The sequence below is a fragment of the Cnephaeus nilssonii genome, assembly GCF_951640355.1.
Source record: "Cnephaeus nilssonii genome assembly, chromosome: 13".
In the NCBI taxonomy this organism is placed as follows: Eukaryota; Metazoa; Chordata; class Mammalia; order Chiroptera; family Vespertilionidae; genus Cnephaeus; species Cnephaeus nilssonii.
Genome location: NC_137084.1, coordinates 80,298,360 through 80,321,864, shown reverse-complemented (window position 1 = coordinate 80,321,864; position 23,505 = coordinate 80,298,360).

The following is a 23,505-nucleotide window of genomic DNA, read 5'->3' as shown; positions in this document are numbered from 1 at the left end:
CCATTTACGCCTGGGATGGGGTGAGGAGGGAGAGGTGGACTCCATTCCCCATGATGACTTGGCAGTAGCCCCTGGGCTTGGCTGTCCTTCCCTGGCTGGCCTTGAGCTACCGTTCCTGCATTTTAACAGCCCTTTCTCCCAAACCATGAAGCCCTTGGGGTGACGGCTTCCTACTGCGCAGTGTGGGTCCCTGGTTTCTCCCAGGGAGGCGGGTAGAGACTCTGTTTTGGTTCCGGTCCCGGGCGCAGGGATCCATCAGACACACGCAGGACCGGCGCAGGGCAAGACCCTGAGCAAGTTACTGCATCTCTCCGAGGCTCCGTGTCTCTGTAAGTAAAATGACGATGACGACACCTGCCTTGGAGGATTGAGTTGAGCATCACAGATAATAAGAGCAACACCGGGACACGTGGCAGCCCGCGGAGGGTATTGTGATCACGGCTCTGCTCTCCCTCCCAGCGAGACCCCTCGGAGCTGCAGACACTGGGCTCCCTGGGCGCTGGGGTCGGTGTGCGGAGCCCCCTCCAGGGCTGGGGGAGGCTGGTGCCCTGCCAGGTCCCCAGCAGGTCGGGTTCAGTGTCACGGTATTTTTGTTTGTTTTGATGGTTAGGGAGAGTGGAAGAGAGAGGGAAAGACAGAGAGAAACATCGACGTCAGAGAAACGCAACGATGGGTTGTCTCCTACACGAGCCCCAACCAGGGTACCGGCCGGGAGGAGCCGGCAACCAAGGCCCGTGCCCTTGACCGGAGTCGAACCCAGGACCCTTTGGGCGCAGGCTGACACTCTATCCACTGAGCCAAACCGGCGAGGGCAAGGGTATTTGTGATGCAATGCTAACTTCTCCTCTAAACCCATCATGCCACCCCTGGCTGTAGCCCAGGCAGAGTGCTGTCTGCCAAGGGGGGCTCCCGGTCTACCTCCCACACTGTCCTTTGATTACCCTCCCTACTCGACACCTCGAAATGAAATCCCGTTCTCCCCACTTCCGCCCCGCCCTCTGGAACCAGCTCCTCCCTCATCCCCCTTCACTGGGCCCTGGCCTTGCCCCTCGCCGCTCCGAGCTCCTCCCGCAGCCCTGGGGCGCTCATCCTCGGACAGGCGGACCCTGACGACCTGGGCTACACAATCCGGGAGCTCCCACCCTGGCAAGCTCCTCCCGCTGTGCCCGCTGGTCTGCGCCGCCGGGAAGGCCGCAGCCAGGCGTGGCTGCAGGAGTGCGGCAGCGGGAAGGGAAGTCTGGGCCACAGCACGGGTGCGAGGTCCACCGCCCTCCTTACCGGGAGCGTCTCGGTGCTGCACGATTAGGTTACTTTTACTAAGAAAGATGGCAGTTTCTTAACATGCACCAAGCAGCGTTCCAGCCTTTTGGTAAGACTTTGGGAGTCCATTTGTTTGCAAAGGGAAGTAACATCTCTTTGCAATGAAGAGACTGGGAGTCACCACCTTGCCAAGTGATGGAATCTAGGATCACTAATAGGGGCAACTGCACGTGGCACCTGTCCGCGGTGCTGTAAGATGAAGTCTCTGCTGCCCCTTTATTTTCGCCAGAAACCTTTTACACATAACCTGAACATCACTGGGCCTTCAGACCGAGGTCCCCGTTCATGTGAAACACCGAAGGTAAGAGAAACAAGGAAAATGACATTACAGAGAAACAATCAGAGGCGTTATGGGACGTTATACAAGACAACTGGTTTGATCTTTTTAAAAAGTTAATGTCGCCGAAACCGGTTTGGCTCAGTGGATAGAGCGTCGGTCTGCGGACTGGAAGGTCCCAGGTTCGATTCCGGTCAAGGGCATGTACCTTGGTTGCGGGCACATCCCCAGTGGGGGGTGTGCAGGAGGCAGCTGGTCGATGTCTCTCTCTCATCGATGTTTCTAGCTCTCTATCCCTCTCCCTTCCTCTCTGTGAAAAATCAATAAAATATATTAAAATAATAATAATTTAAAAAATTAAAAGTTAGTGTCATTTAAAAAAAAAAAAAGGAACATTGCAGTAGAGTTGAAAGAGTACCTAACAACCGGGGCAATGCATAAACCTTTACTGGATCATGATAGAAAAAAATAATGAAACAATACTGAAGCGGTTTTAAAAGGATAAATGGAGACATATGAGTGTGGACTGCATATCCAATGGTGTTATGGACTTACTGTTGCTTTCCCTAGGTATGGCGAGACTATTGTGGTTTTGTAGAAGAGTGTCCTTATTTTTTAGGATATGAAACTGAAGTTATTGAGAGGAAAAGTGTACACTACCCACAGCTTCCAAACGTACAAAACACATATACACAGAGAGGAAGCAAACATGGGAAAACAGCCCTGGCCGGTGGCTCAGGCGGTTGGAGCATCACCCCATAAACCAAAACGTTGCAGGTTCAATCCCCAATCGGGGTGAATATGGGAGGCAACCAATTGAAATTTCTCTTTCAAATCCATGTTTCTCTCTTTTCCCCTTCCTCTCTCTCTAAAATCAATAAAAACATATCCTCAGGTGAGGATTTTTAAAAAAAGGCAAAATATTAACAATTACTAATGGTGAGACAAGAGTGATCATTGTACTGGTCTTGCAACTTTTCTGTACGTTTGAACATTTTCATATTAAATTAGGAGATAAAGGAGCTGATGTGAAGCCTTGGGTCCATGGGTCACTTTAGGAAAGACAATCTCGACCACAAAGAACTCCCAAAAGTGTTCCTTTATTTCTACTTCCTTGGGTTAGTTGAATTTTTCTCAAGAGAATGCTCCAGTCACTTTCCTGGAGGGTAAAGTCTAACTGGCCAACATTTTGGCCGAAGGGAAAGATGGTGTGTGGAGGGGGCAGTCTTATAATTTAATATATAAAGTTTTACTTAAATCACCCTTTTTTGAGTGCAAGAACAGTGGCCCCCAGCAATACCAGAGACCTATTTTTAAAGTTTTTTATTTTTTGCTAATCCTCACCCAAGGATAATTTTCCCATTATTTTTAGAGAGAGTGCAGGGGAGGGTGAGAGGAAGAAGAGGGAGAGGGAGAGAAAAACATTGATGTGAGAGACACACATTGATTGGTTGCCTCCTGCATATACCCCGACTGGGGCCAGGGATCTAACCTGCAACCCAGGTACATACCCTTGATGGGGAACTGAACCCACAACCCTTCAATGCATGGTCCGATGCTCTAACCTGAGCCACACCGGCCGAGGCCAGAGACCCATTTTTTATCCAGAGAATAAACTTCTGGTTTTCTGGGGCTTTGGGGGAAGGACAGTAATGTAGCTGGTGTAGTGGGAGAGGACATCTGCTTCTCAGACACTCAAACAATTGACACATTTTTATCTCCACTGTCACTCACTCTTCCAGGAGAGTCTGTTGCTGCTAATGTCTGAGCTTTTGGGGTGTTCACTAGTACAAATTAGGGGTTTTACTGGCTTCTCCATTGCTGCTTCAAAATTCATCTTCTCGGGTGTGTCCAGTTACTACGGGATGAAAGCCTTCCAGCTTCCAAAATGCCTTTTGTCTCCTTTGTTCTCTTTGTGCATTTAGGTTTTTTAATAAACTGCACTTTGATGTCATCTTACTGGGATTTCAGAAAAGAGCAGCGGCTAATGCATGCAATCACCCACCACCCTTCACTAGGAGGCATTCTGGTGTTCTTTAGTCTTTTTTCTATTTACTCGTTTGAAAGCTAACCATTCTTTGTATCTTTTCAAGGGGTAACCTTAAATTTTTAATATTATTGCTTGGCTGAACAAAGTCTAAAGATAATCAATATTCCTGTCTTCTTCCCGAATAATGCAAACCCTGCAGAATGCTTTGACTTTAATCTCTCCTTTCCTATTTCCCATGCTACTTTGGTCTAATATCTTAGTTCCTCATTGCTAACACTTCCCCCAAAGTAGTCTCTTCATCAATATATATTTATTGAGGTCCTCTCCCATGTGACAAGCAATGTTTTAAGCACAGCAAATATGGCAGTGAATAAACGACATATAAAAATACCAGAGGCCCAATGCACGAAATCCGTGCAAGAGTAAAACTTCCTTCCCCCAGCTGCTGGCACCAGCTTCCCTCTGGCTGCCGGCAGGCACCTGGGACCCGGGCTTCCCTCACAGCCCCAGCTTCGTCCAGAAGGTCCTCAGGAAGGACGTCCGGAAGGATGTCTGATCTAATTAGCATATTATGCTTTTATTATATAGATTTCACATTAGGTTGAATTATATGAAATTGCCAACATGTGACCAAGTTTTAGTTATAGAAAAGCTAATCTCATGTGGTTTAAATATATGTGTATTTGAATATGTATACACACATATTTATAAATGCATATAAAATTACTAATGCATTTTCAATTTATCTAAACATTTACTAATTTTGTTGTTTGTTGCTTCCAAGTCTATTTATACCTACTTCTCTCTAGACTCTGTTTCCTTTTCAGATCCGTCATAGTTCTTTCATTGAGGGTCTGTGAATGACACACTTTCTCAGTCTTTCTTTAAAAGTAACTTGTCACTATTAAATAATAGTTTACCTGAATATAATTCTTGGTTTGCCATTAACTTACCTTTGGCCTGTTGAAGACATACTGGGTGTACCAGTTAATAATGTGAATCTTTTTCAATATATAGAGTTACACATATTTTGATATATATGCGATTTGATATGTATGCTATTTTGTTGTATTGACAGCAAGCTTCAAAACTTCATATGTCAAATTTGCTGAAGGTGTTAACATCATAGATATTTTTATGCTTAGAAATGTCAAATTTTGTGCCCCCAAAAAAAGCATTTGTGGGAAGTTTTAATTTATTACTTTATTTTTAAGAAAAAGTTATCGTATACTTCAGGAAGCTTATGATGAACATGCTCCATCTCAAGATACTTGTGAACGCTGGTCTAAATGCTTTAAAAGTGATGATTTCAATGTGAAAGACAAAGAATGTCCAGGTCAACCAAAAAAGTTTGAAGACCAACAATTACAAACATTATTGGATGAAGATGCGTATCAAACTCAAAAACAACTTGAAGAAAGATTAAACGTTACTCAGCAAACAATTTCTGATTGTTTACAAGCAATGGGAAAGATTTTAAAGGAAGGAAAATGGGTGCCACATCAACTGAACGAAAGACAAATGGAAAACTGAAAAGTCATCAGTAAAATGTTGCTTCAACGGCACAAAAGAAAATGTTTATTGCATCGAATTGTGACTGGTGATGAAAAGTGAATTTATTTTGAGAATCCCAAATGCACAAAATCATGGGTTGATCCAGGTCAACCATCAACATCGACTCCAAGGCCAAATCGCTTCGGAAAGAAGACAATGCTCTGCGTTTGGTGGGATCAGGAAGGTGTGGTGTATTATGAGTTTCTAAAACTAGGTGAAACCGTTAATAGTGATCGCTACCGACAACAAATAATCAATTTGAATCACGCTTTGATCATAAAACGACCAGAATGGGCCAGAAGACATGGCAAAGTAATTTTGCTTCATGATGACGCATCATCACACACTTCAAAACTAGTTAAAGACACATTAAAAGATCTTGCTTAGGAAGTATTAACCCACCGGCCATATTCACCAGACCTTGCTTCTTTAGATTATTACTTATTCTGATCCATGGCCCACGCATTTTCTGAGCAGCACTTCAAACGTACAAAGAAGTGGAAAATTGGGTCTCTGAGTGGTTTGCCTCAAAATAAGAAGAGTTCTATTGGGATGGTATCCACAAATTACCTGAAAGATGGGGAAAATGTGTAGCTACTGATGGACATTACTTTGAATAAAACACTTTTGATGTTTCTCTTGAAATTATCGTGTTTTCTTTGCTGTTTCCAGCAGCACACACCTGCACAACTAGACCTTCATGCTCACGCAGGGAGTCTGTGCTGAATTTGAGCCTGGGCGTGCGAACACGGGGAGTTTGTTTCCCTCAGCATGCACTCCCGTGAACAGACCCCATGCCCACACAGGACAGCAGTGCCACCTGACTTTGATTCAGGGCAAGCACACATGGAAGGCTGTTTTCCACAGTGCAGGAGTGGACCTCCTGCTGACACAGTGTGACTGTGCAACCCAGTCCCCCAAGCAGACCGGGGACTCTGATTCTCTGTGCGAGAGGCAGCACTGAGCACCAGTGACTTGACTGTTTCTCATCACACCCAATTGGGTTCCCCGAGTCCCAGTGCATCCACACTAAGAGCCAGTGACTCCAATTCTTAGTGCATGTGCACACAGGGACCCTGATTCTTGGTGCAAGGCCACACCAAGCAACAGAGACTCTGATACTTGATTCTCAGCTCAGGCACAAGGGGTCTCTGACTCCTGGCATGCGCTAGGGGACTCTGATTTTCGGCACATGCCAGCGGGGTCTCTGTTTAAGCGCGGCGCAAGCGGGTTCCCTGATTCTAGGTGCACACACGAGGCCATACTAAGCGCTGGTGACTCTGATCCTGGGTGAGCGTGGCTCCCACCATCCCATGGAAGCCACACATCTTGGTGTCGGAACTCTTCAGTGACACTTGGGGGGGGGGGGGTGCGAAGCTCCCACTGCACATGGCCCAGGCACCCACAACTCAACATTTGAACCTTCTGGTGATAGTTGGAAGGGGGAAACAATCCCCAGAGGAAAGAAAATGAGGAATAGCCAAGAAAGGAAATAAGTGAAACAGAAGCATGCAATATGACAGAAAAAGAATTCAGAGTAATGGTTGTACAGTTCATACACCAGATGGATGAGAAAATCAACAACCTATGCAAAAATCAGGAAGAAATCAAAAGTGATATAGCTACAATCAAAAACACCATGGATGGTTTCAACAGTAGACTAGAAGAAGCAGAGGAACCAAGTAGTGAGTTAGAAGATAAGGTAGAGAAACAAGCCCAATCTGAACAGCAACTAGAGAAAACAAAAAACAAAAAAACAAGAGGAGAGTCTAAGGGAGTTTTGGGAAAATGCAAAACGAAGTAGCATCTATACATATAAATAGGTAGTATGCTAATTTGTCCATGATGGTGTCCCCGTAACGACCAATTTGCATATTGATTCACACACAGCAGGGGGCAGGCAGCCAGAGCCATGTTCCCGGGGGTCTGAGGAGACTGCCTGACAGGAGCCCAGACTGCAAAGAAGGAAGAGGGAGCGGCCATGGGGAGTTCTTCCAATCCCCCTTCATGGACACCCTAACCCAGCCCCTGCACCCTCGGGGGGATAGGGAGGCTGACTGGATGGGGAGAAGATGCAGCCTCAGGGTAGCTGCAGCCTGCACCTCCAACTCCCGATCTCTTCCCCTACCACCCCGCCAGGGGTGCCCACAACAATAGCACGCTGGTGACCACCTGTCAGTGACCTGAGGGACGCGGGACCCACAGCCCACCACTGCCAGGCCCCATCCGCTGGGGCTGGGCATGCCTCTCCTCCCTACAACTCCATATCTGGGTGGAGGCAGGCCTGAGCGGCCCCCCAGGGTCAGACCCTTCCCCCTGACAGCAGCAGCACCGTCTCCTCAGAGGAAGCATGCTGAACCTCTCTGGGGGCACAGCTAAACCCACCCTCCTAGCCCACCTGGCTCTGCCCTGGCCTGACCCTTACCCAGCTCTAGGAGATTGGAACCCCACCCTGAGCAGGTACAGCTGCAAAACAGCCACGTACAATTTTAAAAAATGGTGCCAAGCGGGAAGATTTGACAGTTACTCCCCCTTCGGCCTGGCCACCACCCTAGTACCCCACTAACTTCCTGCCCTCTGCCAGTGCCTCCAGGGATGACCACTGCTACAGGGCTGCTGGCCAGAGCCCGCCCCTCTGAGACCTGCGGAACTCTCTGCAAAGCTTCCATAGCTACAGTCCCAGGAAACAATCATGCCTTCCTCCCCTAATCAGCACCTGCTACCTGTGAGGGTACCCATGAGCTTAAAAATAACAATCCCTTCATATTTAGACATCACTTACTTGATGAAACATTTCTAAGTTTATTAGCTCAGAACCTCCTCATGACAACCCAGTGAGGTCGGTGGAGAAGAGATTACAATTCCCATGGTATATGCATATGTATTCAGAAATGAAGCTCAGAGAGGAAGAGTGTCAAGCCCACTGGTTCCCAAGGTGAAGCACACAACCCACGGGGCGGGGGGGGGGGGAGGTGAAATTTGATTTTAAGGGGGGGGCAATTCGAGAATGAGTTAACAGTGAATTTTTTGCATTTCTTATGGTTCTAGGGGGCCTCATCTACAGTGTATCCTACATAATAAAAGGCTAATATGCAAATGACCGAATGGTGGAATGAGCAGTCACTATGATGTGCACTGACCACCAGGGGGCAGACACTCAACGCAGGAGCTGCCCCCTGGTGGTCAGTGCACTCCAACAGGGGGAGCACTGCTCAGCCAGAAGCTGGGCTCACGGCTGGCAAGCACAGGGGCAGTGGTGGGAGCCTCTCCCGCCTCCGTGGCAATGCTAAGGATGTCTGACTGACGGCTTAGGCCCACTAAGCCGTCAGTCAGACATCCCCCAGGGCTCCTGGAATGCGAGAGGGCACAGGCCAGGCTGAAGGACTCTCCCCCCCCCCGTCCCCCCCGCCAAGTGCATGAAGTTCTTACACCAGGCCTTTGGTACATATAATAGGGCTGCCAGAAGAACAATAAGTGCAACAAGGATTAGTAAATCTATTTGAAGAAATAATGACAGAAAACTTCCCTGATATGGGGAAGAAAAAAGTTACACAAGTACAGAGAATCCCAAGCAAGATGAATCCTAAAAGACCCACACCAAGACATGTCATAATTACAATGGCAAATGTTATCAACAAAGAGAGAATCTTAAAGGCTGCAAGAGAGAGACAGAGAGCTACCTACAAAGGATCCCCCATCAGATTATCAAATGATTTCCCAACAGAAACACAACAAGCTACAAGGGAACAGAAGGAGGTATACAAAGTGATGCAAAGTGAAGGACTGAATCCAATAATACTCTATCCAGCAAGGCTATCAATCAAAATTGAAAGGGAAATCAGGAGCTTCACAGACCAAAAAAAAAAAAGGCTAAGGGAGTTTATCACCACCAAGCCAGCAATGCAAGAAATGCTAAAGGAATGCTGTAAAAAGAAGAAATAGAAAGGGAGGAAGGAACACAGCCATAAAATACAGAAATGGCTACAAACAAGCACCTATAAATAATAACATTAAATGTAAATGGATTAAATGCTCCAATCAAAAGACATCAAATGAATGAATGGATAAGAAAACATGACCCATATATATGCTGTCTACAGGAGACCCACCTCAGAACAAGTGACTCACACAGACTGAAAGTGAAGGGATGGAAAAATATCTATCAGGCAAACGGAAATAAATAAATAAATAAAAAGCTGGGGTAGCAATACTTGTATCTAACAAAATAGACCTCAAAGTGAAGACCATAACAAGAGATAAGGAAAGCCACTTCATAATTCTAAAGGGATCGATACAACAAGAGGATATAACTCTGGTAAACATTTATGCACCCAAAGCAGGAGCACCCAAATACATTAAAAAAACTTCTGGAAGATATCAGGGGTGGGACTGACAGCAACACAATCATAGTAGGAGACTTTAATGCCCCATTAAAATCACTGGGTAAATCCTGTAGACAAGAAATTAGCAAAGAAACATCAATCCTAAATGATTCACTAGATCAGATGGACTTAATCGACATCTTTAGAACATTCCACCCCAAAAATACAGAATATACTTTCTTCTCAAGTGCACATGGGACATTTTAAAAGATAGACCACATATTGGGACACAGGCAAAGTCTCTCCAAATTCAAGAGGATTGAAATCATATCAAGCATCTTCTCAGATCACAACGGCATTAAATTAGAAATCAACTACAGTAAAAACAATCACAGCCGAAACCGGTTTGGCTCAATGGATAGAGCGTCGGTCTGCGGACTGAAAGGTCCCAGGTTCGATTCCGGCCAAGGGCATGTACATTGGCTGCGGGCACATCCCTGGTAGGGGGTGTGCAGGAGGCAGCTGGTCGATGATTCTCTCTCATCGATGTTTCTAGCTCTCTATCCCTCTCCCTTCCTCTCTGTAAAAAATCAATAAAATATATTTTTAAAAAAACAACAACAACAAAACAATCACAAAAATTCAAACACTTGGAGTCTGGATAGCATACTATTAAACAATGAGTGGGTTACCAAAGAGATCAAAGAAGAAATAAAACACATCCTTGAAACAAATGACAATGAAAACACAACAATCCAAAATCTATGGGACACAGTGAAAGCAGTCCTGAGAGGGAAGTTCATAGCATTACAGGCCTACCTCAAAAAAAAACAAGAAACACTGATAATAAACCATCTAACTCTGCAACTTGAAGAATTAGAAAGAGAGCAATAAGAAAAGCTCAGAGTGAGCAGAAGAAAGGAAATAATAAAAATAAGAGCTGAAATATATGACATAGAGATTTTTAAAAACACAATACAAGAGATCAATGAAACCAAGAGCTGGTTCTTTGAAAGGATAAACAAGATTGATGAACTTCTAGCCAGGCTCATCAAGAACCAAAGAGAGACGACTCAAACAAAATCAGGAACGAAAGAGGTGAAATAACAACAGACCTCACAGAAATAGAAAGAATCGTAAAAAAATACTATGAGCAAATCTACTCCCACAAACTGGTCAACCTAGAAGAAATGGACATATTCCTAGAAAAATATTCCCCAACCCTCCCCAGCCTTCCCGCTGTAGTTTGACAGTCTGTTTGATGCTTCTCTGCCTCTGTATCTATTTTTGTTCATCAGTTTATTATGTTTTTTATTATCCATAAATGAGTGAGATCATGTGGTATTTTTCGTTCACTGACTGGCTTATTTCACTTAGCATAATGCTCTCCAGTTATATCCATGCTGCTGCAAATGGTAAGAATTCCTTCTTTTTTATAGCAGCGTAGTATTCCATTGTGTAGATGTACCACAGTTTTCTAATCCACTCATCTGCTGATGGGCATTTGGGCTGTTTCCAAATCTTAGCTATGGTGAATTGTGCTGCTATGAACATAGGGGTGCATATATCTTTTCTAATTGGTGTTTCTGTTTTCTTAGGATATATTCCTAGAAGTGGTATTACTGGGTCAAATGGCAGTTCCATTTTTAATTTTTTGAGGAAACACCATACTGTTTTCCACAGTGGCTGCACCAGTCTGCATTCCCACCAGCACTGAAGGAGGGTTCTTTTTTCTCCACATCCTCTCCAGCACTTGTCATTTGTTGATTTGTTGATGCTAGCCATCTGACAGGTGTGGGGTGGTACTTCATTGTTGTTTTGATTTGCATTTCTCGGATAATTAGTGACTTTGAGCATGTTTTCACGTGTCTCTTGGCTATCTGAATGTCCTCTTTTGAAAAGTGTCTATTTAGATCCTTTGCCCATTTTTTGATTGGGTTGTTTATCTTCCTTTTGTTAAGTTGTATGAGTTCCCTGTAAATGTTGGAGATTAAAGCCTTATCGGAGATAACATTGGCAAATATGTTCTCCCATGCAGTGGGCTTCCTTGTTGTTTTGTTAATGGTTTCTTTTGCTGTGCAGAGCTTTTTATTTTGATGTAGTTCCATTTGTTTATTTTCTCCTTAGTCTCTCTTGCCCTAGGATCTGTGTCTGTAAAGATATTGCTATGACATATGTCTGCAATTTTGCTGCCTATGGAGTCTTGTAGGATTTTTATGGTTTCCCATCTTACATTCAAGCCCTTTATCCATTTTGAGTTTGTTTTTGTGTATGGTATAAGTTGGTGATATAGTTTCATTTTTTTGGATGTATCTGACCAAATTTCCTAGCACCATTTATTAAACTATTTTGACTCCATTGTATGCTCTTGCCTCCTTTGTCAAATATTGGGTTGGGTCAATTTCTGGGTTCTCTATTCTGTTCCATTGGTCTATATGTCTGTTCTTGTGCCAGTACCAGGCAGTTTTGAAAACCGTGGCTTGGTAATATAGCTTGATGTCTGGTATTGTGATCCCTCTAACTTTGTTCTTCTTTTTCAGGATAGCTGTGGCTATTCAGGGTTTTTTGTTTTGTTTTGTTTTGTTTTTTATTCCAGATTAATTTTTGTAGAGTTTGTTCTAGATGTTTGAAATATGCCATTGGTATTTTAATAGGTATTACATTGAATCTATAGATTGCTTTAGGTAGTGTGGACATTTTAATGATGTTGATTCTACCAATCCATGAACATGGTATGTTCTTCCATTTGTTTATGTCTTCCTCTATCTCTTTGTTCAATGTCCTGTAGTTTTCTGAGTACAGGTCTTTTACATCCTTAGTTAAGTTTATCTTAATTTTTTTGATGCAATGGTAAATAAGATTGTTTTTTCATTTCTCTTTCTGTGAGTTTATTATTGGTGCATAAAAAGGCCATAGATTTCTGGGTGTTAATTTTGTATCCTGCTACATTGCCGAATTCATTTATTAGGTCTAGTAGTTTTTTCATGGAGTCTTTGGGGTTTTCTATGTACAATAGCATGTCATCTGCGAATAAGGACAGTTTTACTTCTTCTTTTCCAATTTGGATGCCTTTTATTTCTTCTTGTCTGATCGCTATGGCTAGTACTTCTAGTACTATGTCGAACAGGAGTGGTGAAAGTGGGCATCCTTGTCTTGTTTCTGTTCTTAGGAGAAATGCGTTTAGTTTTTCCCCATTGAGTATGATGTTGGCTGTAGGATTGTCATATAGGGCTTTTATTATGTTGAGGTATGATCCCTCTATTCCCACCTTGCTGAAGGTTTTTATCAAGAAACGGTTTTGGATTTTGTCAAATGCTTTTTCTGCATCGATTGCTATGATTATGTGATTTTTGTCTCTCAGTTTGTTTATGTGATGTATCACATTTATTGATTTGCGGATATTGTACCATCCTTGCATCCCCGGAATAAATCCCACTTGCTCCTGGTGTATGATCTTTCTAATGTAATTCTAGATCTGATTTGCTAGACTTTTGTTGAGGATTTTAGCATCCATGTTCATCAAGGATATTGGCCTGATATTCTCTTTCTTTGTGGTGTCTTTATCTGATTTTTGGATTAGGGTAATTCTGGCTTCATAGGAAGAGCTTGGAAGTGTGCCTTCCTCTTGAATTTTTTGAAATAGTCTGAGGAGGATAGGATTTCGTTCTTCTTTGAATGCTTTGTAGAACTCCCCTGTGAAGCCATCTGGACCAGGGCTTTTGTTTGCTGGAAGATTTTTGATTGCTGTTTCAGTTTCTTCGGTAGTTATTGGCCTAGTCAGGTTGTTTTATTCTTCTTTGAGTTTGGGGAGCTTGTATTTTTCTAAGAATATGTTCATTTCATCTAGGTTGTCCATTTTGTCAGAATAGAGTTGTTCATAGTATTTTTTCATAATCATTTGAATTTCTGTAGGATCGGTTGTTACTTCACCTCTTTCATTTCTGATTTTGCTTATTTGGGTCCTTTGTCTTTGCTTCTTGGTGAGCTTGGCTAGAGGTTTATCAATCTTGTTTATCCTATCAAAGAACCAGCTCTTGGTTTTGCTGATCCTTTGTATTGTTTTTTTGGTCTCTATGTCATTTATCCCCGCTCTGATCTTTATTATTTCCTTCCTTCTGCTTATGCTGGGCTTTTCTTGCTGCTCTCTTTCTAACTCTTTGAGTTATAGGATTAGATAATTTATTACCATTGTTTCTTGTTTTTTGAGGTAGGCCTGTAGAGCTATGAATTTCCCTCTCAAGACCACTTTCACTGTGTCCCATAGATTTTGGATTGTTGTGTTTTCATTGTTGTTTGTTGCCATGATGCTTTTTATTTCTTCTTTGATCTCTCTGGTAACCCAGTCATTGTTTAATAGCATGCTATTTAGCCTCTGGGTGTTTGATTTTTTATTGTAATTGATTTCTAGTTTTATGCCATTGTGATCTGAGAAGATGCTTGATATGATTTCTCTCTTCTTGAATTTGAAGAGACTTTGCCTGTGTCCCAACATATGGTCTATCTTTGAAAATGACCCATGTGCACTTGAGAAGAATGTATATTCTGTGGCTTTGGGGTGAAATGTTCTGAAGATGTCAATTAATTCCATCTGATCTAGTGTGTCATTTAGGATTGATATTTCTTTGCTGATTTTTTCTTTAGAGGATTTGTCCAGTGGTGTTAGTGGGGTATTAAAGTCCCCTACTATGACTGTATTGTTGTCAATCTCTCCCTTGATATCCTCCAGGAGTTTTTTTATGTATTTGGGTGCTCCTGTATTGGGTGCATATATGTTTACCATAGTTTTTTCTTCTTGTTGGATTGCTCCCTTTATTATTATGAAGTGGCCTTCCTTATCTCTTGTTATGTCCTTCACTTTGAGATCTAATTTGTCAGATATAAGTATTGCTACCACAGCTTTTTAAAAAATTTCCATTCACCTGAAATACCTTTGTCCATCCCTTCACCATCAGTCTGTGTGAGTCCTTTTTTCTGAGGTGTGTTTCCTGTAGACAGCAGATATATGGGTCATGTTTTCTTATCCACTCAGCTACCCTATATATTTTAATTGGTGCACTTAATCCATTTACATTTAAAGTTATTATTTATAGGTACTTGTTTGTCACCATTTTTATTCTTTATGCCTGTGTTCCTTCTTCGCTTCCTATTTATTCTTTTTACAACAGATCCTTTAGTATTTCTTGCATTGCTGGTTTGGTGGTGATAAACTCCCTTAGTCCTTTTTTGTCTGTGAAGCTCCTGATTTCACCCTCCATTTTGATTGATAGCCTTGCTGGGTACAGTATTCTTGGATTCAGACCCTTCCTTTGCATGACTTTGTATATTTCATTCCATTCCCTTCTGGCCTGATGTGTTTCTGTTGAGAAATCAGTCACTAATCTAATGGGGAATCCTTTGTAGGTGACTTTCTGTCTCTGTCTGGCCGCTTTTAAGATTCTTACTTTGTCATTAGTGTTTGCCAATTTAATTATAATGTGCCTTGGTGTCTGTCTATGGGGTTCATTTTGTTTGGGACTCTGTGAGCTTCTTGGACTTATGTGAGTTTTTTCTTCCCTATATCAGGGAAGTTTTCTGTCATTATTTCTTCAAACAGGTTTTCTATTCCTTGTTTAGTTTCCTCTGTTTCTGGCACCCATATTATGCGGATGTTTTTTTCGTTTAGTGTTGTCCCAAAGTTCCCTTAGGCTCTCCTCCTGCTTTTTAACTTTTTTTTTCTAGAAGTTGCTCTACTTGGGTATTTTTTCCTACCTTGTCTTCTAGCTCACTGATGCGGTCCTCTGCTTCTTCTATTCTACTGTTGATGCTTTCTATTGAGTTCTTTATTGCAGTGATGTCATTTTTCATTTCTTCTTGGTTTTTCTTCATTTCCTCTTGGTTCTTACACATATTGTTGAATTTGTCTTCCAATCTTTTCAGCGATCTTATGACCATTTCTCTGAATTCTTTCTCTGACATAATGCTTGCCTCCATTTCATTTACTTCCTTTTCTGGTGATGCCTCCTTTTCTTTCATATGCGGGTTGTTCTTTGTCTCCCCATGATCTCTCCTCTCTGGTGTCTGGTTATGTAGCTCTCTCTCTCCTGCATCTACTGAAAGGCACAAAATACAACACAACAAGTCACAATGCACAAGGGGACTGAACACAAATGTATTCACAATATTAATAACCCCAAATAAAAGTGACCACCAGAGAAAAGAGAATTAGGGAATTAAAAAAAAAAAAGAGTGCAAAAATGATATTGAGAAAAGGGGAAATAGTAAGACAGAAAAGAAAGAAAATAAAAAAAGAAGGGGGAAAAACTATTTATAATGGGAGAAAACTCCAATAGAACAACAACTAATCAAAAAAAACCAAACAAACAAACAAAAAAAACAAATGCAAACAACTAACACCCAGATATGAATTCAAACTACAAACAACAGCTAATAACAAGTGATGAGAGGAAAAACAGAAGCAAAAAAAAAAAGAGAGAAACAATCAAACAAACAAACAAAAAACCAATCTAGCCCTGACTGGTTTGGCTCAGTGGATAGAGTGTTGGCCTGCAGACTGAAGGGTCCCAGGTTCAATTCCGGTCAAGGGCATGTACCTTGGTTGTGGGCACATCCCCAGTAGGGGGTGTGTAGGAGGCAGCTGATGGATGTTTCTCTCTCATCGATGTTTCTAACTCTCTATGCCTCTCCCTTGCTCTCTATAAAAAGTCAATAATACATATATATATTTTTAAAAACTGTTCTAATCAACAACCAAACTAACAACAACAATAGGACAGAGAGAAAGAAGGGCAAAACAAAATAAAACAAAAATAAATAAATAAATAAATAAATAAATAAATAAATAAAGCAACAAACAAAAAAAAGGAAAGAGAAAAAATTTGGATAGTGAAGAGAAGAGAGACGTGTGTATGGATTTGGAGCAGGGGATCGGAAATTATATATATAAGTAGGATGAATTTTTAACGGGGTAAAAAGAAGGAATAGGGAAAATCTAAAGCAGGCATAGGGTAAGAGAAACAGGACAACTAAGGGGGGAAAGTGAGGAAGAGAGTGTTTGCATAAAAGTAAAGTTGAGATAGAGTAAAATGATGCTAAAGGAAAAATGAAAATAGGATGTAGAACACTAATCCCAAAATAAAATAAAATAAAATGAAACTTTAAAAAAGGTAAAATAATAGCAGTAATAATACTGATAAAAACTAAAAATATAATAATTAAAAAGTAAAATCATGTGAGAAAAAAATTTTAGTTTCTTAAGTAAAAGATAAAAAATAAAAATGTGCAGTAGTGGAGGTCACTCACTTCCTCTACTGTTCTGTTTGGCACGCCTGTTTCCTGTCAGATAGTCAGGACAGTATTGAAGTTCTCTGCATTTCACAGTTCCTCTATGTCATAACCCACAATCTTGTTTTCAAGCAGGCATTATTTCTTTGTTACTCTGCCTGCCTATGGTTTCATTTACACAAGAGTCAGTTTGTGATTCAATCCCAGGGTGGCAGTGTTTCTGTATTGACATCCGGGGCTATAAGTCCTCTCTACCCAGTATTTAGAGTTTGTTTTCCCTGCTGCACTTACTACTGGTTTGGGGGTATGGTCTGCCCAAGAGATGGTTTTCTGATCGTTTCTCCCTGCTCTGATCCCCAGGTTCCAAAAAAACAACTTTCTCCTGCAGTCTCTGATAGTGTTTTTAATTGGGTGATCCTGTCCTGGGCTTAGTAATAAAAAGCAAGGATTTGAAGATTAAAAAGAGCCAGAATAAGTGCGCGAACTCTCAACATTTTCATCCCAGCACTGTGCGCGCCTCTGCACACGTCTCTGTGCATGTCTTTTTCCCCTGGCACAGCGCAGCTGGTTTACTGGTAAAGCTTCAGGCTGCCTTTTTGTGCCCAGCCCAGCTTTGGGTTGATTTGTAGAGTCGCCTTCTGTCAGCAGCCTTGTGGACCCCCTTCCACATTGCTGACTATGCTGTCCCCAACGTCCGTGGATTTTGTCGGGTGCAGACTTCCTCTGAACCTCTAGATCCTGCTGCATGTTTCTCCCTTCAGCCTGGATCACAGACCTTACCTTTCTCTGGGCAAAATCTGACCTTTCCGTGAGAAGGTGCCGAGCTCGTCCGAGTCCACATATTTGCGCTGCTTGAGACCCGATGTTTGTGTGTTCACAGCTGGTCCCTGGGTGTTGTGGTTGTAGGGTCCTGGGAAGTATCCGATTCTTCCCGATTGAAGGTAAGGCTAGGCTTCTGATCACAGCCACTCTCCCCTTCAAGATGGTGAGGTCTCCGCAGCAGAGCTGGTTGCTCCGGGAGAGATTTCAGCAGCAGTGGAGGCTGCCCGGTCAGGGGAGCCCAGTCCGGCAGTCCCCAACAGTCCTTGGAATATAGCTGTCCCTCACTCACAAATAGACACTCCCCGTATGTCCACACACTCTCCTTTCATTCTCTCACTCACACACTATCTTGCAGCTTGCCTTCCCGTCGGCAGCCATCTTTGATCCCCTCAAAAGTGCCCTTATTCTTAAGAGATATATGCTGAAGTATTTAGGGTGAAATGTCATGCTCTCTACAATTATTTCAAACTAGTAGCCTGTTTGCACGAAGATTCATGCAATAAACCTTCATTCACCTGGCTGCCTGCACCAGTTTCTTGCTGGCACCGGGGACCCAGGCCTTGGCTGTGGCCACCGCCTTCTGCCTTTTTCAGGGTCGGGGCTTGGCCCCGGGCGGTGGCCTTGGGCTCGGCGGCACCCAACATCCCTGCTAAGGATCGCAGGAGCCGACCCCCAGTGGTTTCCTGCGATCCTTGCAGGCTCCCTGCTGGTGCCCAAGGCCGGGAAAGCCTCCGCCCCAGGCTTTCCTGGACTTGGGCTGGGCGGCACCCAGCGTCCCTGCTACCGATCGCAGGAGCCGACCCCCAGTGGTTTCCTGCGATCCGTGCAGGCTGCCCGCTGGGGCCCAAGGCCGGGAAAGCCTCCGCCTCAGGCTTTCCTGGCCTTGGGCTCGCCGCACCCAGCGTCCCTGCTACCAGTCGCAGGAGCCGACCCCCAGTGGTTTCCTGCGATCCGTGCAGGCTCCGCGCTGGTGCCCAAGGCCCGGAAAGCCTCCGCCCCGAGGCTTTCCCGGCCTTGGGCTCCGCCACACCCCAACGTCCCTGCAACGGTTTCCTGGTGGGCGTGGTTGGTGGGTGTGGCTTGGTTGGTGGGCGTGGCTTGGCATAGCGAAGGTGTGGTCAATTTGCATATTTGTCTATTATAAGGTAAGATGGTTCCACACAAAAGGCACACAACACATACACATATACAAATACCTCCAACCAACTCAAACATTTAACCTTTTGCACTTGGATGTCGAGTGTGACTCGACACGGTTAGCATCGGTAGCAGCTCTTTTATTTTTATTTTTTTAAATTTCTTTATTGATTAAGGTGTCACATATTTGTCCTCATCCCCCCATTCCCATCCCACACCCCTCCCCATGGATGCCCCAACCCCCTGTTGAATTTAACCATTGGTTAAGCTCATATGCATGCACACAAGTCCTTTGGTTGATCTCTCCCCCCTCCCCCCACCCTCCCCTATCCTTCCTCTGAGGCCCAATAGTCCGATCGATGCCTCCTTGTTTCTGGTTCTGTTCTTTTTCATCAGTCTATGTTGTTCATCATTTCCCCTAGATGAGCGAGATCATGTGTCACTAGAGATATACTTATATGAACTGAATGTGAGATGAGCAATAATAGTTATGCTGACAGGCAAATGAATCAGTCTGTAGTGAGTTTCTTTCTGGACCAACAGTTCTTTTGAGACCCAATATCAATGTCCACCCGTTCCTTATGTGTACATGTCGGCACTGACCCCTCAGCTCTGGATGGTGGACAAATGGTGGTAATGCAGGTTCGATTCCCTCTGGTTGGGTCTCGGCCAGACCCAGGGGCACGGCTTCATCCGGACCCAGGGGCACGTGGCCTCACCCGGACCCAGGGGGTGCGTGGCCTCACCTGGACCCAGGTGCGTGCGGCTTCCCCCGGACCCGGGACCCAGCCTCACCCAGATCCAGGGGCACACAGCCTCACCCGGACCCGGGATCCAGCCTCACCCGGATCCAGGGGCACATGGCCTCACCTGGACCCGGGATCCAGCTTCACCCGGACTCAGGGGCGCATGGCCTCACCCGGACCCAGGGGCGTGTGGCCTCTCCCAGACCCAGGGGCGCGTGGCCTCACCCGGATCCAGGGGCACATGGCCTCACCCGGACCCGGGATCTAGCTTCACCCGGACTCAGGGGCGCATGGCCTCACCCGGACCCAGGGGCGTGTGGCCTCTCCCAGACCCAGGGGCGCGTGGCCTCACCCAGATCCAGGGGCATATGGCCTCACCCAGACCCGGGATCTAGCTTCACCCGGACTCAGGGGCGCATGGCCTCACCCGGACCCAGAGGCGTGTGGCCTCTCCCAGACCCAGGGGCGCGTGGCCTCACCCGGATCCAGGGGCACATGGCCTCACCCGGACCCGGGATCTAGCTTCACCCGGACCCAGGGGCGCGTGGCCTCACCCAGACCCAGGGGCGCGTGGCCTCACCCGGACCTAGGTGTGTGCGGCCTCACCCGGACCCGGACCCAGCCTCACCCGGATCCAGGGGCATACGGCCTCACCCGGACCCGGGATCTAGCTTCCCCCAGACCCAGGGGTGCGTGGCCTCACCCGGACCCAGGGGCGCGTGGCCTCTCCCAGACCCAGGGTCGCGTGGCCTCACCCGGATCCAGGGGCCCACGGCCTCACCTGGACCCGAAACCCAGCCTCACCCAGATCCAGGGGCACACGGCCTCGCCCAGACCCAGGATTCAGCTTCACCCGGACCCAGGGACGCATGGCCTCACCCGGACCCAGGGGCGCGCGGCCTCTCCCGGACCCGGGATCTAGGTAGCAGCTCTTTTTATACTCTTTGAATGTATCAATAATTTGAAATATAAAAAAATCCAAATAAATAAGTTTGTATGAAAATAAACTCCAGTTTTTTATTCTACTGCCGCACTTTGTAAAATCTGGGGTATTTAAAAAATTAAATCCCGAGTAGAATAAAGGAATCGAGAAAAAAGCAAGTGAGTGCAAAGGGTTAAAAAATGATCACTAGTTTGTAGAGTGGATTCCTGATGGCAGTGTAGGTTTATGGGGTACTCATGCCCTCCCACAAACACATCCAAAATACAACTAAACTACAGAACCATTATTCAGAACCACCTAAAATATAGCTGAACCAAGTCCTACAACTAAGGAATTAAAAAAGAAGCCACATTGAGACTGGTAGGAGGAGCAGAGACTTGGGAAGGGCTAGTTCTGACTAGTGGATAAAAATTGCAAGGATATCTCCACAGCAGAAGTCCCCCTGAGGAACAAGGAGTTCCAGACCCATACCAGGACCCTCAGCCCTGGGTCCCAGTGCCAGGAAGAGAAGTCCCCATAACTTCTGGCTGTAAAAACCAGAGGGGATTGAGACTGAGTGAGACGGAGGCTGCTGGAGCCCAGGCATTCCTTTTAAAGGGCCAATGCATGGACTAAATTGGATTCACTCTCTGAGCTCCTGTGCTAGGGCAGCAACTTGAAAGGCACTATGGACATCCAGGGAGAAACTGAAGGGGCAGCATTCTCCCAGATGAGGTGCTGGCAGAGGCCATTGTTCCTTTTTGAGCCCTCCTTCCACAGAGCCAGCAGGCAGGTGCCATATTTGAGTCACCATCAACCTACCTAACACTGTTCCCCCCAGCCCTGGTGATTCCCTGAGACCCTGCCCCACCAACTTGTGAGCCCACCAAAGCTGTTTCCAGTGGCTTTTCCATATGAATGGCCTGTCTTGACTCTTGTTTCAGACTTTCTTAAAATCTCTCAAACAAGCAGCATCTAACCTCAGTGGCCCTGGGCAGAGCCAGGCATTGGCTGACCTTGGTTCGTACCCCCCTGAAGGCTCCCCTTGGTGGACAGCTTCAGACCACATCTAAGCACCACCCAACCATCTTCACAAGCCATACACATTTGAGGGGTGAACTCAGCAGGCACCAGAGCCCCACTGAAATATGTACAGGGGTGGGTCCCTGTACAGCTGATCCTCTACAGTTGTCGCAGCAAGTCCTTGCAACTGATGGGCTTTGGTGAGGCTGCCAAAATGAGGAGACAAAGAAATATATTCCAAATGAAAGAATAGAACAAAACTTCAGAAAAAGAACTAAACAAAGTGGAGCTGAAACCGGTTTGGCTCAGTGGATAGAGTGTCGGCGTTTGGACTCAAGGGTCCCAGGTTCGATTCCGGTCAAGGGCATGTACCTTGGTTGCGGGCACATCCCCAGTAGGGGGTGTGCAAGAGGCAGCTGATCGATGTTTCTAACTCTATCCCTCTCTCTTCCTCTCTGTAAAAAATCAATAAAATATATTAAAAAAAACAAAAACAAAGTGGAGACAAGCAATTTACTAGATGCAAAGTTCAAACACTGGTTATGCCTGGCTGGTGTTGGCTCAGTGATTGAGCATTGACCTATAAACCAGGAGGTCATGGTTTGATTCCTGGTCAGGGTACATGCCCAGGTTGTGGGCTTGATCCACAGTAGTGGGTGTGCAGAAGGCAGCCAATCACTGATTCTCTCTCATCATTGTTTCTATCTCTCCCTCTCTTAAATCAATGAAAATATATTTTAAAAAAACAACACTGGTTATAAGGATGCTCAATAAACTTAGTGAGAACCTCAACAGCATAAAGAAGGATGTAGAAACCATAAAGAAGAACCAGTCAGAAATGAAGGATACACTAACTGAAGTAAAGAATAATTTACAGGAACTAAATAGTAGAGTAGATAAAGCCAAGAATCAAATCAGCGATTTGGAATATAAGGGAGCAAAAAACATCTAATCAGAACGGTGGATTCAAAGAATCCAAAAAAATGAGGATAATGTAAGGAGCCTCTGGGACAACTTAGTGTACCAACATTTGCATCATGGGGGTGACAGAAGGAGAAGAGAAAGAGCAAGAAATTGAAAACCTTTAAAAAAAACCACACACACACACACACACACACACACACACACACACACACACACACTAGAGGCCCATTGCAGGAAGATTCCTGCAAGAATAGGGCTTCCTGCAGTGGTCTCGGCCGCCCCGCCTGCTTCTCTCATATCTCTGCTGCCCCACCTGCTTCCCTCTCTTCTCCGCAGTCCCATTTGGTTGCTTCTCTGCAGCTTCGCTCCCTTCTGCAGCACTTGGCTTCCTTCTACGCTGTCTTCAGTCTTCGCTCTGTGCCTGGATATGCAAATTAACAGCCATCTTGGTTGGGTTAATTTGCATACTCGCTCCTGATTGGCTGGTGGACGTGGCTTGTGGAGGTATGGTCATTTTGCATGTTTCTCTTTTATTAGATAGGATATATATTTTTTATTGATTTCAGAGAGGAAGGGAGAGGGAGAGATAGAAACATCAATGATGAGAGAGAATCATTGATCGGCTGTCTCCTGCACACCCTATACTGGAGATTGAGCCTGCAACTCGGGCATGTGCCCTGATGGGGGAGTCTAATCATGATTCATAGGTTGACACTCAACACTGAGCCACACCAGCCAGGCTGAAAACCCATTTGAAAAAATGACAGAACACGTCCTTAACCTGGTGAAGAAAATAGACACAGAAGTCCAGGAAGTGCGGAGAATACCCAATAAGATGAACCCAAAGAGGACCACACCAAAACCTTTATAATTAAAATGCCAAAAGTTAAAGACAAAGAGAGAATATTAAAAGCAGCAGGAGAAAAGCAGTTAGTGACCTACAAGGGAGTGCCCATATGACTGTCAGCTGATTTCTCAACAGAAACTTTGCAGGCCAGAAGGGAGTAGCAAGAAATATTCAAAGTGATGAATAGCAAGGACCTACAACCAAGATTACTCTACTCAGCAAAGCTATCATTTAGAATTGAAGGGCATATAAAGAACTTCCCAGATAAGCAAAAGCTAAAGGAGTTCATCACCACCAAACCAGTATCACATGAAATGTTGAAGGGTCTTCTTGAAAAAGG